This window comes from Macaca nemestrina, chromosome 4 (genome assembly GCF_043159975.1).
Source record: "Macaca nemestrina isolate mMacNem1 chromosome 4, mMacNem.hap1, whole genome shotgun sequence".
In the NCBI taxonomy this organism is placed as follows: Eukaryota; Metazoa; Chordata; class Mammalia; order Primates; family Cercopithecidae; genus Macaca; species Macaca nemestrina.
This window is the reverse complement of record NC_092128.1, coordinates 121575193-121591768: the sequence shown is the minus strand read 5'-3', so window position 1 is coordinate 121591768 and position 16576 is coordinate 121575193. Positions and strand designations below refer to the sequence as shown.

The 16576-nt window shown below is 42.0% G+C and overlaps 1 protein-coding gene across 9 annotated transcripts in view; it reads left to right on the top strand.

The window, feature by feature from the left end:
• The window catches only part of LOC105492381 (cordon-bleu WH2 repeat protein), a 300253-nt gene that overhangs the window by 97164 nt on the left and 186513 nt on the right, over positions 1 to 16576 (top strand). The window lies entirely within an intron of this gene.

The following is a 16576-nucleotide window of genomic DNA, read 5'->3' as shown; positions in this document are numbered from 1 at the left end:
CAGATATTGACGTATTGTGTTTTCTTCCTCATCGGGTCTGACCTCAGGGACCTCATGGATATAAATCGGGCCTAGTGACCACTTAGAGCAGCCTGGACTGTCTCACCTGGGGTGGGCTTATGCTAACTGGCCCAGCCATGATGGCTCACCAGATGCTTAGGAGAGCTGAGGCTCCAGGGCTCCCTCCTATGAGGAGGCAGGCTCAGAAAGGAGGGCAGGTGCAGTGGTGACCTACATCCCTGGGTGGGACAGCAGCCACAGTGTGTCTCAGGCATCCTCGGCTCTGAAGGGACCCAGCCAGGAGGGCAGCCTCCTGAATTAGCCATTCCCACAGCTACTTGCAGCAACCTGTGGCAGTGTGTGTACAACTGGCAATCAACTTTCTAAAGTGAAAATATTTCAGGTTTAAATGAAGGAATAAACTAACCCAATCATGGATTTCCAATTTAAGGGCTTGAATTTGAGACCCTCAGTTCCCACATGCACTCTTCTCAGGACTGATCTGCCTGTGGCTGAGTGTCCCATGCCACTTCACTCACAAAAGGTGCAGCTGAAACATTGGCAAAGCCTCCTTCATCATAGCATTTCAAGTTTATGACCAATAGACTTGCACATTTTATGTTTGACATTGATCAAAATATATCATAATTTTGTTTGAATAGTTTTGTGCTATTCTTACTGATGCTTTTAGTGATAACCCAATGTATAATAAAAAAAACTAGCGAAGTCACAGAAAAGTTAACTAGAATTTATACATGTTTTTACTGTAGAGAAGTATGATAGAATGATTAATTACAAAAACTTTCAAGCATACATGTATATTTGTGTAATTCTGACGCAGCAGTGAATTGAAGCAACATTTATAAGAAAACAAGGAGAATAAGAAATGATATAAAATGGGCTGGGCACAGTGGCCTGTAGTCCCATCATTTTGGGAGGCCGAGGCAGGCAGATCACTTGAGGTCAGAAGTATGAGACCAGCCTGGCCAAAATGGTGAAACCAACTAAAAACGCAAAATAATTAGTCAGGCATAGTGGTGCATGCCTGTAGTCCCAGCTACTCGGGAGGCTGAGGCAGGAGAATTGCTTGAACCCAGGAGACAGAGGTTGCAGTGAACCGAGATCGTGCCATTCCACTCCAGCCTGGGCAACAAGAGTGAAACTTCATCTCCAGAAAAAAAGAAATGATATAAAATGTTTTATTCTTATGAAGCAATTTGCTTGAGTAATTTTAATGGATAATGGGGAAAATTAATCACCCTGGGTGTTTTTATTCTCACAGATGTCTTTTAAAAAGTGATGTAAGCATTTTATTTTAAAATACCAGTATTTAGATTATAGTTGAAATTGCCTAATCCTTTGCAACTATTTTGTTACTTTTTCAAATTAACCAGTTTATAATCAAAATTCCAGGTGATAGTTTAATTGGCAAAGGGGTACATACGTTTTTCAAAAGTATTTTATGAGATAAGTGAATAAAAATTTGGGGGGCGTTGCTCGAGGCCTCGGAATATGCCTAGGATTGGAACTGTTGAGTTACGGGATACAGTATTGCAGCTGCACCAGGTGAGGCCAACCTGCCCTCCAGTGTGGTGCCACTGGGCTAGAACCGGAGGTTGCTCCTCAGTGGGGGTCCTGTGGCTGTGGTCATAGCAGGAGGGCTCAGGCGCAGTTAGCTATCTACAGTGGATCAAGGTGGGAGGTGCCTGGGCTCAAAGCCTGGTCCACCAGAAGCCACTGTCTCTTGTGGCAATTCGATAGGCTTTCCCTCCAGGGTTCATGCACAGTGGAGTGACAGGAGTTTCTGTGAGTTTCTTTGTTTTATAAAGTAGTCGTAGGCCATGGTACACTTTTCCTATACAACTTTGTAACTTAAGAAATTAGTCACATTATTATAGTTTTAAAAGACACTTTAGCATATGCATGAAATTTTCTCAGTGGGTATATTAGGGTTTACTCGCAGTTCTTAGATTTTAGCCCAATTCCTAGGTACATATTTTGTTTAGAAAATGGCATTGTGGCCCAGGCACAGTGGCTCACGCCTGTAATCCCAGCACTTTGGGAGACCGAGGTGGGCGGATCACCTGATGTCAGGAGTTCAAGACCAGCCTGGCCAACATGGCAAAACCCCGTCTCTACTAAAAATACAAAAAAATTAGCTGGACGTGGTGGCAGATAATCTGTAATCCCAGCTACTCGGAAGGCTGAGGCAGGGGAATCGCTTGAACCCGGGCGGTGGAGATTGTGGTGAGCCGAGATCATGCCATTACACTACAGCCTGGGCAACAAGAGTGAAACTCCATCTCAGAAAAAGAAAAAGAAAGAAAGAAAAGGAAAGAAAATGGCATTGTGGATCATGTCTTAATTCTGCAGTTCATGGATCCAGTTTTACAAATGCATGAGGAAAGAATAGAATGCCCATTCCAAAAGTAAAAATATTGGTTTAAAAAAATGCTTTCATTTCTTTTATTTCCCTTATAAAGTAGAGGTGGCCACCATGTAGTTTTGTAATGTAGTGACTGAGAATAGGTGCAGCCTTAGAGATGGAGTATTAAAATAACGTTGTTTTTCTTAAGTAGTGAATTATTATCCCCTCTCATGGTTTCCTGAAGCATCAGTGAGTTATAGCAGCAGCTGTGAGCTGCCTCCAGTGGGTCTTTGGTGGGATAACTATTGTGGATGCAGCAGCTCCTTGCTTTGGGAATTGGTTTTATGTTATGCTCTTTAGTAATATAAGAGTGGGCTGCAGTCACATTCCTGACCCTTGCTTAAAATAGATCTACTTATTTTTTGTCATTGTGGTTTTTCTCTTCTGTCTTAAAAAGTGGGTTTAGTAAAGAACATGCCACCTTTTCATAGGGTAAGCAAGGAGTTTGTAATTTATAGTCAGCCCCTTAACTGTGTTATTCCCCGACATAAAATATTCCGCAAAGGAAACACATTAGTAATTGGATGCTGATAATCCCATTTGGAAAATCAGTGATTTTTTTTTTAAACTTCCCTTGAATTTAGAAACATAAATAAAAGTTGAAGTCTGTTCTTACAGATTAAAACATGAGAATTGGTGCTCTGGGCCGTTCACAGGGGAAATGTTCTCGCCTACCTTAAGGATGTGGTATTACCAGCACCCCACACAGCTGCTGGACAGAGGCCACCATCACATCACTTTAATTGAGGCGTAAGAAAAGAAAAGATCTTTCAGTCAGGTGCAGTGGCTCATGCGTGTAATCCCAGTACTTTGGGAGGCTGAGGTGGGCAGATCACCTGAGGTCAGGAGTTCGAGACCAACCTGGCCAACCTGTCTCTACTAAAAGTAAAAAAAATTAGCTGGGCGTGGTGGTGCTTGCCTGTAATCCCAGCTACTTGGGAAGTTGAGGCAGGAGAGTCACTTGAACCCAGGAGGCAGAGGTTGCAATGAGCCAAGATTTGTGCCTGTGCACTCCAGCCTGGGCAAGAGTGAGACTCCGTCTAAAAAAAAAAAAAAGAAAGAAAAGATCTTCGAAGAGCCTTTTACGAAAGGGTGTCAGGTATTTAGTGTGTTGGGCTGTATTGTTGTGATGTGGTCAGTGCCTTGCAGCCAAGCTGGTGTTCAAGGCCAAGGGCTGGGGCAGAAGAAGGCAAGCCTTCCTTTTGCAGAAGAGAGGAAATCTGCCTCATTTTCAGTCCTGTGATTCCACCTCTCCAGGCCATTACACCCCCTTTACAACAGACAAGCTTAGACCTGTGCAGGGAGTTTTAGGTCCCTGTCCTTGTGAAACAGCACAGGACTCTTGCAGCAACAGGTGTTGGGCCTCCATGTTCCTTCTGTAGAGGGCTCACCTGTTCTCAGGTACAAGGGAAGAGAGGCTGGGAGGGACCTTCAGCCTTCTCTGTCCTGTGAAGGTATTGATGGAGCACATGTGTGGTCTCCTGGAGGCCTCTGAAGGGCTGTGGCCTTGGCCTTGCACTCTTGGGTATGAGGTCCTGGCCCTGGACTGAAGGAAGTAACCTTTGAGAGGACAGCTTTGCTGCCATGCACTGTTGAGTAGGCCCCAAGAAGGCTGTTCTGAAAGTCACAAGGTTACAAGTCATGTGCACTTTGGTGTGATTATGCTTCTATTAGAAGACTTCCCTTTTCAATAGAGTAAGTTCCTGGGAGCCAGAGCCCACTTTGGTAACCTGGACTTTTTTTTTTTTGAGATGGAGTCTTGCTCTGCCACCCAGGCTGGAGTGCAATGGCACAATCTCGGCTCACTGCAACTTCCGCCTCTCAAGTTCAAGCAATTCTCCTGCCTCAGTCTCCTGAGTAGCTGGATTACAAGCGCCTGCCACTACGCCCGGCTAATTTTTGTATTTTTAGTAGAAGTGGGGTTTTGCCATGTTGGCGAGGGTGGTTTCAAACTCCTGACCTCAAGTGACCTGCCTGCCTCGGCCTCCCAGAGTGCTGGGATTACAGATGTGAGCCACTGCACCTGGCCAGCATTGTCTTTTAACAGTTTTGAAATGTGGATGCCTTTACAGAAGGCATTCCCTCTCCAGTTAGCGACAACCCCCATCTCTCCCTAAACTCACATCATGAGAGCCCTCAAAGACTGGTAGCAACTGCTTGGCCCTAGGAGGTGTTTCGGTTTGTGAGGGCTTGGCCAATTCTCGGAGGTCTGACACCATCCTCCTCACTGTGGCTCTGGTGTTAGTCATGGGTTCCGTTTCTGGTGACGTGGCTTCTGATTTGCATCTGCGAGGTAGGCCCCTGCCCACCTCAGTTGACAGCCTGGGACCCAGGCCTCTCTGAAACTGCATCCTTACAGAGACCTCAGCCTCACACCTAGGGTCCTGCCTCTCTAGCCAACAGACTTCCCCGGTTCTGGGCTTCCTCAGGTCACCTGTCTCCACATTGACCCTTTTTGTGTTCTGCCGACGTGTCCCTTTGTGTAGGGCCTCGTTGGCATGAACTGCCTGTAGTGCAGCAGGCCACAAGCTTTTTGGCACCAGGGACTGGTTTTGTGGAGGACAGTTTTTCCACAGACCAGGCCAGGGATGGCTTTGGGATGATTCAAGCGCATTGTGTGTATCATTAGGTTCTCATAAGGAGCGCATACACAGTTCACAATAGGGTTGACGCTCCTGTGAGAATCCAGTGCCGCTGTGGTCGCACAGGAAATGGAGCTCAGGGGGAAATGCTTGCTTGTTCACTGCTCACCTGTTGTGCGACCTGGCTTCTAACACACCATTGACCAGTCCTCATCTATGGCGGAGGGCTGGGGACCGCTGCTGTAGAAGACCCAGCCGTCAGACTGGACTCTCTCCCAGGGCTTGACTCTGCTACTCCAGAGTCGGCCTCGTCCAGAGCTTAGGTCCCACACAAGAAACTAGGCCACTCTGGACCAGTTTAAGATTTGACAGTTCATGCAAATTAAATTTGTTTTAACTTTGTGTTGGGTAGTAGCTACAGCTACCTTAAAGTGATTTGTAAACTTGGCACTGAGTGGCCTGTTTACTTAACACATACGTGCTAAGTGTGCATGTCCTGGGCACTTAGAGTCTAGTAATTCTTAAAGTAGGGTTCCAGACCAGCAGCAATGGCTTCACTTGAGAACTTGTTAGAAACGCAAATTCCCAGCCCCTCCCCAGACCCCCTGAGTAGAAATACTGGGGAGGAGCCCAGCAACCTGTGTTTCAGCAAGCCCTGAGGGTTCAGATTGCATATTAAAGTTGCAGTCCCCTGCTATGGTGCATGCCACTGGCTCTGCTAGATGTCAGGGATATTCGATGAGTATGCGGTCCTAAGAATGAGCCCAAGGTCTCACTGGTGGGGTGGCATGAACAGGGGGACTATAGGAATGATTTGTGTCAGTGGCTCAAGAACGACCCTTGGCAGCCTCATCACAGAGTATTTTTCAGTCCATTTCCACACTGAATGGGGTCTGGGGATCTGGTAAGACAGCTGGCTTGTAATGTAGATAGAAGTTCCCTCAATTAGAGAAGAGTAATTCGTTAATTGGCCAGGGTGTGATGGAAATGGAAGTAGGACTTGGCCTCTCTGACATCCATGTCCCAATTGTGTGTTCCCCAAGCAATCTTTTGCTGTTGCCTGCTTTCTGAGGGACAGTGGCCCCTCTGCACTAGGACGGGTATTGGGACAGGCTGTCCGTTTCTCATCTAGGGCTCTGCTAAGATTTCAAAAAGAACCACCTATGAAAGGAAACCAGTTTTTTTGTTTTTTTTTTTTTTTCCTAATTGAAGTCACTGACTCAAACAAAAAAAAATTTTGACATCTGTACACATTTGGAAAATATTATTTTTAAAGAAGTATAATAATTATAGTCACTTGTTAAGTTTAAAATCAGAGACCATAACAACAACAACAACAACAACAAAGTAACATTTACCTCTACCTTATGAGCACTTAAAAGGCATTTGGGGGAACAGAGGTAAAGAAGTTAGAGGTAAAAACGATGTTGAGGAGGAAGGGGAGAGAAACCTGAAAGGCCTGTTCTTATAACTCCCACTACCCCTGCTATCTTAATTTTATGGTAATCATTCCATTTTTTTACTGTCTTTTATCTTTCCGTTGAACCTGGGATTTAACCTGAATATAGATAGATAAGAGAAAGAGAAGGAGAGGCAGAGAGAGAAGGAAAGAGATTGAGATTTTCTTGATGTCTGTGTAGTCAATGAAAATGGCGATCCTATGGGATCATCCCTGAGTTCAGGGAGAGCCCTAGCCCTAGTCGCTTTCCTAACATACCTGACTCTTTGTTTGACATTCTGAGAGGGTCTAACTGTCTTAGTTTTATTCTTTGTACAATCCGAGAAACTATTTTGCATTGCTTCAAAGATGCTGCTTTGAAAGGGTCTAATATCTTGGTATTTGCTGAGAGCAGGATGGCATTTGGCAACATACAGACAGGCGATCCTTTGCCCTGCGCTAGGCGAATGCCTTACTATGTAGAATCAAAAATAGAAAAGGTAGGAACAAATTAACTCATTTGTTTAGCAAGCACTGACCTTGTGCCTAGCACTGTGCTTGGTGCCTTAAAAATGTTACTTCACGTAAAACTCTATCCACCCTGTGAGGTGGGCACTGTCATTCTCTCTCACCAGTAATAAAACTGAGGCACAGAGGATGCAGTCAGCGCCACCCAGGTCAGAGAGGCAGTGAGCAGTGGTACCAGGATTCCATCCCAGGCAGGCTGCTCCAAGCGCCTTCACTGCACCCAGTGCTGATGTGGGAAATCACGCCCAATCCCTAATCAATGGGCAAAGCTGCAGATCAGGGTGGGGCTGCTCTATCAGAGGTAGTGAGGAGGGGAGACCAGACCCAGGAGGTGGCGAGAATGTATGAGTGGCCAGGCAGCCTCTTCCACTTGCCCGTGGCCCAGTGGCCCAGTGACCTACTGAGGTCTTGTGGAGGGATGCACTTGTAACACCCAATTAGAGAATCATTAATCGTTTGTCCTCAGGAGATGAGAGGCAGGTTGGGATCTGATGAGCACGTAAGGAAAACCCACAGGGAGTAGGCAGCAGCTCTGCTTCTCTGTCCATTGTTGGGCACTGCCGTTGCCCCAAGGGTGGCCTCTCTCTGGGTGAATTCTCCAGTAGCATCAAAGCAGGCTTGAAAGAACTGGCGGACTGTTTGGAGTTTGGCATTTGCAAATGTCAGCCAGTAGCAACTTAAAGGGCGTGGTGCAGAGTACCAGAAACAGCATCCCCTCACACCTTGCTGGGCAAAGACATGCTCCAGAAAAGTGTGTAGTGGAGAAGTAGTCAATCAAGCTGCATTTTACATGAGCCTGGGAAGGGTCACACGGAGTGTCAAACCCTGCAGGAAACATCATAAAACAAGTTCCTGCTATTGGACCCATGTCCTCACAGGGTCGAGCTTGTGTGTGTCCAGGTTTTTTATGCTGCCAAGTCAGGTCTTCCTTAGAAAACTGTGTTTACCTGGCACAAATAGAGGCAGCCCCAGAGAGAGCAAAGCAGCAGCCAAAGCTGGAGCTCCTGGCAGCCCCCAAACTTCCCACTTTCATGTGGAAGACCCACTGTCCTGGGTGCAGGTTCCAGCCCTGGGAAGGGATGGTGTCTGAGGTCTCCTCCAGGTTGAGAGGGTAACTGTGCCCTGCAAGTAACTTAAGCACATCTGATAACCCATGTCTGTGGAGACTGGGTTTTATTATCATGTTCTTACAGTGTTTGGGGGCAGAGTTTTGCCACCCTGCAATTTAAATTTGGGCAGGTGGGTTGTTGATGATCTACTCCCACCCTCAACTGCTGAAGATGTCATGGCAGCTTTCACATGAGGAGCACTCGCCAGGCAGAGCTGCCTTCACGGGGTGGGGCGTGGATGCAAAGGCCCACATTGTGGAGGACTGACCAGCAGATTGTGGAGATCCATTTAGCGCACAAGGTGGAGATTTGGGCACTCAACTATTTATTTGGCTGGAATTAATATACTCCTCTGTGAGCACACCGCATACTGGCTTCTGTTGTGGCCAGGTGGGATTATTCTCTGTGTGGGGGAAAAGCTGTGGAGCCCCCGGACTGTCTATTCCCTTTCACCTCTCTAGATGCTCCAAACCTGTCTCCAGTTATTGTACTAAAAGAACAGAGGATCACAGTAGTAGCATTTGTACAATTTTTTGTGTTCTTTGACAACTGATTTGTATCGGTTTACTGGGTAGAAACAGCCTCTTGGTGGGAATTAGAGGGAAAGCGAGTCAGGTCAGATGGAGTGAGAGTGGACCCCAGCTCCCCTGCCTCATGGAAACCCAGGGACCAGCTCCCCATCCTCAGACCGCAAGAGGACTGGAGGACACCATGGGCGGTGCACGGTGTGGCCACAGGCTCATCACAGATACACAGGATGTGGTCAGGAGCCTGTGGTGTTCGCATATTTAAGAAGTCTATTCCTTATGCTGAGGGTTCTCTGTGGACTGTCGTGTCTGCAGGTGCATAGTGATGTTCTCCCTGTTTTGTTTCCTGGAGCTCTTCATTGAGATGAAAGTTTTTACCCAGGATCTGAAAGAATCAGAACTCATGGTAGTTATTAGCCTGCAAGCCCCGCTGTGAGGTTCTGGAGGGTTGGGGCTGCCTGGGCCCCACCAGGTTCTCCCGCCACCACCAGCACCCATTTCCCAGGGGTGTCTAGTGTCTTCCTCATTGGCACCTGCTGTTCCTTAATCACTTCCTGGAGAGTGGGTGAGGGTAGATAATTGTCATGGAGATAGCTTTGAGCATTGCGTGTGTCAATGAGAACATTATCGATGCTCTTTTCTTGTAGCAGTGGGATGAGAAAGAAGGCACTTTAGGGATTCTTGCAGGATTGGGTTTGCCTGTGGGTTTATGGCTCAGTGTTAGGGCCCCGCAGCTCATGCTCAGGGTCACGGAGGAATGAATGAGAATCTCTGGCTGGTCAGGCACCTAGGGCTTTGCAAGTATTTTGAGTTCAGAGACAAAATTTTATTTATTTTAGAGTTTTCCAGTTGGCCTAGTAACACACTGCACCCACTAGGTGATCTGTAATCACTTGTTAAATTAAGTATGTACTTTTATGCCTTCCATTTCCTTAACCAAAAAATAAATGTCCACTGTCCCAAGTATCTATTGGGAAAAGTAATTTTTTTTCTTATGTTTTATTTTCAGCTTTATTGGGAGCGTAATTGACAAATAGAAATGGTATATATTAAAGATGTACAACTTGATGTTGATTTACATGTATATTTGTGAAATCGCCACAAAGTGGTTAACACATCCATCACCTTACAGGCTTGTGTGTGTGTGTGTGTGTGTGTGTGTGTGTGTGTGTGTGTAGTGAGAACACTGAAGGTCAACTCTTGTAGCACATTTCAAGTATACAGTGCAGTATTGTCAGCTGCAGTCCTCATAGTGGACATTAGACACCAGATCTCCAGAGCTTACTTGTCCTTTGTAACAGAAACTGTGTGTCTTTGACCACCTCCCTATTGCCCAGCCCCTGTAACCACCATTCTACTCTCTGCTTCTAGGAGTTCACCTGTTTTAGATTCCACATATAAGTGAATCAGGTAGTGTTTGTCTTTCTCTCTGGCTTTTACTTAGTGTGGTGTCCTCCAGCTTCATCCATGTTGTCACATGTGGCAGGATTTCCTTCTCTAAATTTTAAGGCTGTATAATACTTCATTGTATATACATGCCACATTTTCTTTATCCATTCATCCATTGACAGTCATTTAGATTACTTCCACTTCTTGGCTGTTGTGAATACTGCTGCAATAGATATTGTGAATAGTGCTGCAATAGATATGGGAGTGCAGATATCTCTTAAAAATTCTGATATCATTTTCTTCTTCTTCTTTTTTTTTTTTTTTTTTTTTTTGAGACAGAGCCTCACTCTGTCAACCAGGCTGGAATACAGTGGCACAATCTTGGCTCAATGCAATCTCTGCCTCCTGGGTTCAAGCTGTTCTCCTGCCTCAGCCTTCCGAGTAACTGGGATTGCAGGAAGGAGCTGCCATGCCTGGCTAATTTTTGTATTTGTAGTAGAGACAGGGTTTCGCCATGTTGCCCAGGCTGGTCTTGAACTCTTGACCTCAGGTGATCCGCCCGCCTCAGCCTCCCAAAGCTCTAGGATTACAGGCGTGAACCACTGTGCCTGGCCCATTTTCTTTAGAAATATATACCCAGAACTGGGATTGGTGGATTATATGGTAATTCTATTTTTAATTTTTTGAAGAACCATCAGACAGTTTTCCATAATGGCTGTACCAATTTACATTCCTGCCAGCAATGTTCAAGGTTTTCCTTTTCTCTGCGTTGTCATCAACAATTGTTATTTTTTGTCTTTTTGGTAAAATTGCCATTCTAATAGGTGTGAGGTGATATTGTGGTTTTGAATTGCATTTTCCTGATGGTGTTCAATATACCTGTTGACAATTTGTATGTCTTATTTTGAGAAATATCTATTCAGGTCCTTGGCCCATTTTAAGGGAGTTATTTGCTATTGAGTTGTTTGAGTTCTTTATCTATTTTGGATATTAACCACTTAATTCAATATGTGGCTGTCAAGTATTTTCTCCCATTCCATAGATTGCCCTTCTCTCTGTTGACTGTTCCTTTGCTGGACAGAAGCCTTTTAGCTCGATGCAGTCCCATTTGTCTATTTTCGCTTTTGCTTTCTATGCTTTTAGTGTCTTATCTACCAAAAACAAAAAAAAAACAAAAAAAAAACAAAAAACAAAAACAAACAAAAAACTGCCCAGACCAATGTCATGAAGCTTTTTCCTGTGTTTTCTTCTCATAGTTTTATGGCTTCAAATCTTATATTTAAATGTTCATAATCTATTTTGAGTTTTTTTTTTTTTTTGTATATAGGGTGAGATAAGGGTCAGATTTCATTTTCTGCATGTGGATATTCAGTTTTCCTGGCGCTGTTTATTGAAGAGATGGTCCTTCCCCCATTGTGTCTTCTTGGCATCCTTGGCAAAGATCTGCTGGCTCTTAATGGATGGATTTATTTTTGGGCTCTGTATTTTGTTCCATTAGACTACATGTTTGATTTTCTGCAAGTACCATACTGTTTTGTGTACTATAGCTATATCACATATTTTGAAATCAAGATGTTTGATACCTCCAGGTTTGTTCTTCTTTCTTAAGATATCTTTGAGTATTCAAAATCTTTTGTTGTTCCATATGAATTTTTGGATTGTTTCTTTTCTATTTCTGTAAAGAATGCCAATAGGATTTTGATAGGGATTGCATTGAACCTGTAGATCTTTTTGTGAGGTATGGAAATTTTAACAATATTAATTATTCCAATCCATGAACACAGAACATCTTTACATTTATCTGTGTCTCCTTTGATTTCTTTCATCAATGTATTATAATATTCAGTGTACCAATCTTTCATCTGTTTGGTTAAGTTTATTCCTAAGTATTGTATTATTTATTGTTGCCATTTTCCTACTTGCTTAATTTCCTTTTTAAATAGATCATTGTTTATGTATAGAAATGCCACTGATTTTTTTTTTTATCAGGTGTGGTGGCTCAGGCCTGTAATCCCAGCACTTTGGGAGGCCAAGGTGGGTAGATCATGAGGTCAAGAGATCGGGACCATCCTGGCCAACATGGTGAATCCCTGTCTCTACTAAAAATACAAAAATTAGCTGAGTGTGGTGGTACACACCTGTAGTCCCAGCAGCTCGGGAGGCTGAGGCAGGAGAATCACTTGAACCCAAGAGGTGGAGATTGCAGTGAGCTGAGATAGTGCCACTGCACTCTGGCCTGGTGACAGAGTGAGACTCTGTCTTAAAAAAAAAAAAAAAAAAAAGCCACTGATTTTTTTGTATTGATTTTATATTAAGCAACTTTAGTAAAATTGTTTATTACTTTTAACAGTTTTTTCTTGTTGTTGAGTTTTCAGAGCTTTCTATGTATATGATCATACCACTTGTAAACAGGGATAATTTCAGTTATTCTTTGATGTATGTGCCTTTTATTTATTTTTCTTGTCCAATGCCTCTGGCTAGGACTGCCAGTACTGTAGTGAATAGAAGTTGTGAAAGTGGACATCCTTGCTTTGTATGGGCCTTAAAAGCTTTCAGTTTTTCTTGATTATAATGTTAGCTGTGAGCTTTTTGTAATGGTTTTTATGATGTTGAAGTAAATTCCTTCTCTGCCTTTTTTTGGTGAGAGTTTTAGCATGCATGGATATTGAGTTTTGTCAGATGCTTTTTCTGTATCCATTGAGACTATTATGTAGTTCCTATGTTTCCCTCTGTTGATGTGTTGTATCACATTGATTAATTTGCAAATGTTGAACCATCCTTGCATCTCAGGGAGAAATCCTACTTAGTTTTGGAGTGTAATCCATTAAATGTGGTGTTGAATTTTGTATGCTAGTATTTTATTTAGGATTTCTACATCCATGTTCATCAAGGATATTAGCCTATAGTATTCTTTTATTTTGGAGTCTTTGTCTGACTTGGGTGTCAGCATGATTCTAGCCTCATAAAATTTGTTTGGAAATATGTCCTCTTTTTCTATTTTTTTTGGAAGAGTTTAAAAAGCACTAGTATCAATTATTCCTTGACTATTTGATAGTGTTCTTCATTGAATTGATTTGGTCCTGGACTTTTCTGTGTGTGATGAGATTTAATTGCTAATTTAATCTCTTTATTTGTTATTGGTCTCTTCAGGATTTCTGTTTCTCCTTGATTCAATTTTGGTAGGTTATACATGTCGAGAAATTTATCCATTTTTGTTTTTTTAGGGATTATGTGATTTGTTCGTGTATTCTTGTAATACTGCCTAGTAATCTTTTTTATTCATATTTCTAAGATATGTATTATAATATCTCCTCTTTCAGTTTTTAAGTCTTCTCCTTTTAATACAGCCAAGAGTTTTTTTTTTTAATTTTTCTGTTCTCTATTTCAATTATCTTTGCTGTAATCTTTATTATTAACTTCCTTATGCTAACTTTGGGCTCAGTTTGTTTTTATTTTTGTTCCCTGAAGTGTAAAGTTAGGTTGTTTATTTGAGATCTTCCTTCTCCTCCTCTTCCTCCTCTTCTTCACTACTACTATTATTATTATTATTATTATTATTATTTTTATTTTTCCAGATGGAGTCTCGCTCTGTCACCCAGGCTGGAGTGCAGTGGTGTGATCTCGGATTACTGCAAGCTCTGCCCTCTAGGTTCAAGCAATTCTCCTGACTCAGCCTCCCAAGTAGCTGGGATTACAAGCCTGTGCCACCACGCCTGGCTAATTTTTATATTTTTAGTAGAGACGGGGTTTTACTGCATTGGCCAGGCTGGTCTCGAACTCCTGACCTCAAGTGATCCACCTGCCTCGGCCTCCCAAAGTGCTGTGATTACAGATGTGGGCCACTGCACCCGGCCCTTCCTTCTTTTTAAATGTAGGATCTTACTGCTATAAACTTCCCTATTAGTGTTAGTTTTGTTCCATCCCATAAGTTTTGATAACTTTTGTTTTCATGTTCATTTGTCTCAAGATATTTCCTAAATTCCCTTTTGATTTCTCCTGTGACTCAGTGGCTGCTCAAGATGGTATTGTGTAGTTTCCATGTACTGTAGTTCTCCCTATCTGTGGGGGATTTGTTCTTAAACCTCTGGTGAATGCTTGAAATCACAGATAGTACTAAAGTTTATATATACTGTGTTTTTTCCTATACATACACATCTATAATAAAATTTAGTTATAAATTGGATATAGTAAGAGATTGACAATGAATCAATTTAAAAATAAAATATGACAATTGTAACCATATAGTTATAATAGTTATCATACACTGTGGCTATAACTTTTGCAGATTGAGGCACAACAGCAAAACTAGCATGAATTTTTTTCTTCTTCACAATTTTAGGGATAGAAGATTCATTTTTACCATAGATCTTAGCAACCTCAGCCTACTTTTTTCTTCTTTCCTTATTAAGTCAAGAAGTTTTACCTTTTCACTTAATGGATGCACTTTATGGCTTTTCTTTGGCATCTAAATAGCCAGCATCACTACTCTTGAGGTTTGAGGCCATTATTGAGTAAAGTAAGGGTGACTGAAACACAAGCACTGCAATACCATGACAAATGATCTGATAACGGAGATGGCTATGAAGTGACTAGTAGTCGGGTAGATTATACAGTGTGAATACATTGGACAAAGGGATGGTTGATGTCCCAGGCTGGATGAGGCAGGATGGTGCAAGATTTCATCACACTGATTAAATTTGTGAGTTGCTTATTTATGAAATTTTCCATTTAATATCTTCAGACTATGGGTAAAATGATATTACAGAAGGTGAATGCCATGTTTGTATTTTTTTTCATTCTTAAAAATACTGTTATTGATTGCTAATGTCATTCCATTATGGCTGGAAAAGGCACTTGGAAGATTTTTGTCTTACTAAAATTTTCAGACCTCTTTTGACACCTAACTTGTTATATACCCTGAAGAATGTTCCATATGCTCTTGAGAAGAATCTGTATTTTTCTGATATTAGATGGCAATTATGTGTCTTAGGTCAATTTGGTCTATAGTTTTGTTCAGTTATTCTATTTTCTTATTGACTGATTTTCTGCCAGAATGATCTATCCATTTTAGAGAGTAAAGTTTTGAAGTATCTTCCTATTATTGTTTTATTACTATATTGCTATCTCTTTCTCCCTTCGTGTTTATCAGTGTAATACTTTACATATTTAGGTGCTTTCATGTTGGTGATATAAGTATTAATATTTATAACTATTGGGTCTGTCTGTTGAATTGTCCCTTATATCATTATATAATGACATTTGTCACATGACAGTTTGAACTTAAACCCTATTTTATTTAATGACAGTATAGCTACCCCTGCTCTCCTTTCTTTCTTTCTTTCTTTCTTTTTTTTTTTTGAAATGGAGTCTCACTCTATCGCCCAGGCTAGAGTACAGTGGCACCATCTCTGCTCACTGCAATCTCTGTCTCCTGGGTTCAAGCAATTCTCCTGCCTCAGCCTCCTGAGTAGCAGGGATTAAAGGCACCCACCACCGTGCCCAGCTAATTTTTGGTATTTTTAGTAGAGATGGGGTTTCACCATGTTGGCCAGGCTGGTCTCGAACTCCTGACCTCATGATCCACCCGCCTCGGCCTCCCAAAGTGCTGCGATTACAGATGTGGGCCACCACGCCCGGCTCCTTTCTTTAACCTTTCTCATGAAATATCATTGTTCATTCTTTATTTTCAACCTCTATGTCCTTAAATCTAAAATGAATCTCTTGTAGACAGCATATAGTTGATTATTATTATTTATTTGTTCATCTACAGTATTTCTTTTGATTGGAGAGTTTAGTACATTTGAATTTCAAATAATTATTAATAGGTAAGGACTTACTCTTGCCATTTTGTCATTTGTTTTCTACTTTTATTATAGTTCTCTTACATGTCTTGGTGTCTTCCTTTGTGGTTTGACTATTGTAGCAGTGTACTTTGATTCTTCTCTCTTAATCTTTTTTGCATCTACTCTACATCGTGTGTGTGTATTTGTGTGTGGTTACCATGGAGTTTACACTGAATAATTTATAGTTACAGCAGTCTGTTTGAAGCTGATATCCACTTCACTTCAATCTTATACAGGCACTCTACACTTTACTTCCCCCTCCCCCACACACTTTATGTAACTGATGTCAGATTTTATTTTTCTGTATTGTATTTCCATTAGTAAATTTATGTGGCTATATTTATTCTGACAACTTGCCTTCTAATTTATATATTAGTGTTTAAAGTGATTTGTGTGTACCATTTCAGTATTATAATATTCTGTGTTTACCTTTAGCAATGAGATTTATATTTTCATATGCTTTAATGATGCTGTTTATCATCTTTTCATTTCAGTTGGAAAAACTGACTTTAGCAGGTCTAGTGGTGCCTAGTTTTGACAGGGAAAGACTTATCTCCCCTTCATCCTTAAACTTCAGTTTTTCTGGATAAAGTATTCTTGGTTGACATTTTTTTCTTCCAGTACTTTGCTATATCATCCCATTGTCTCCTGGTCTGCAAGGTTTCCGCTGATAAATCTTATGATGTTTCCCTTGTGTGTGACAAGGTACCTTTCTCTTGCTGCTTTCAAAAT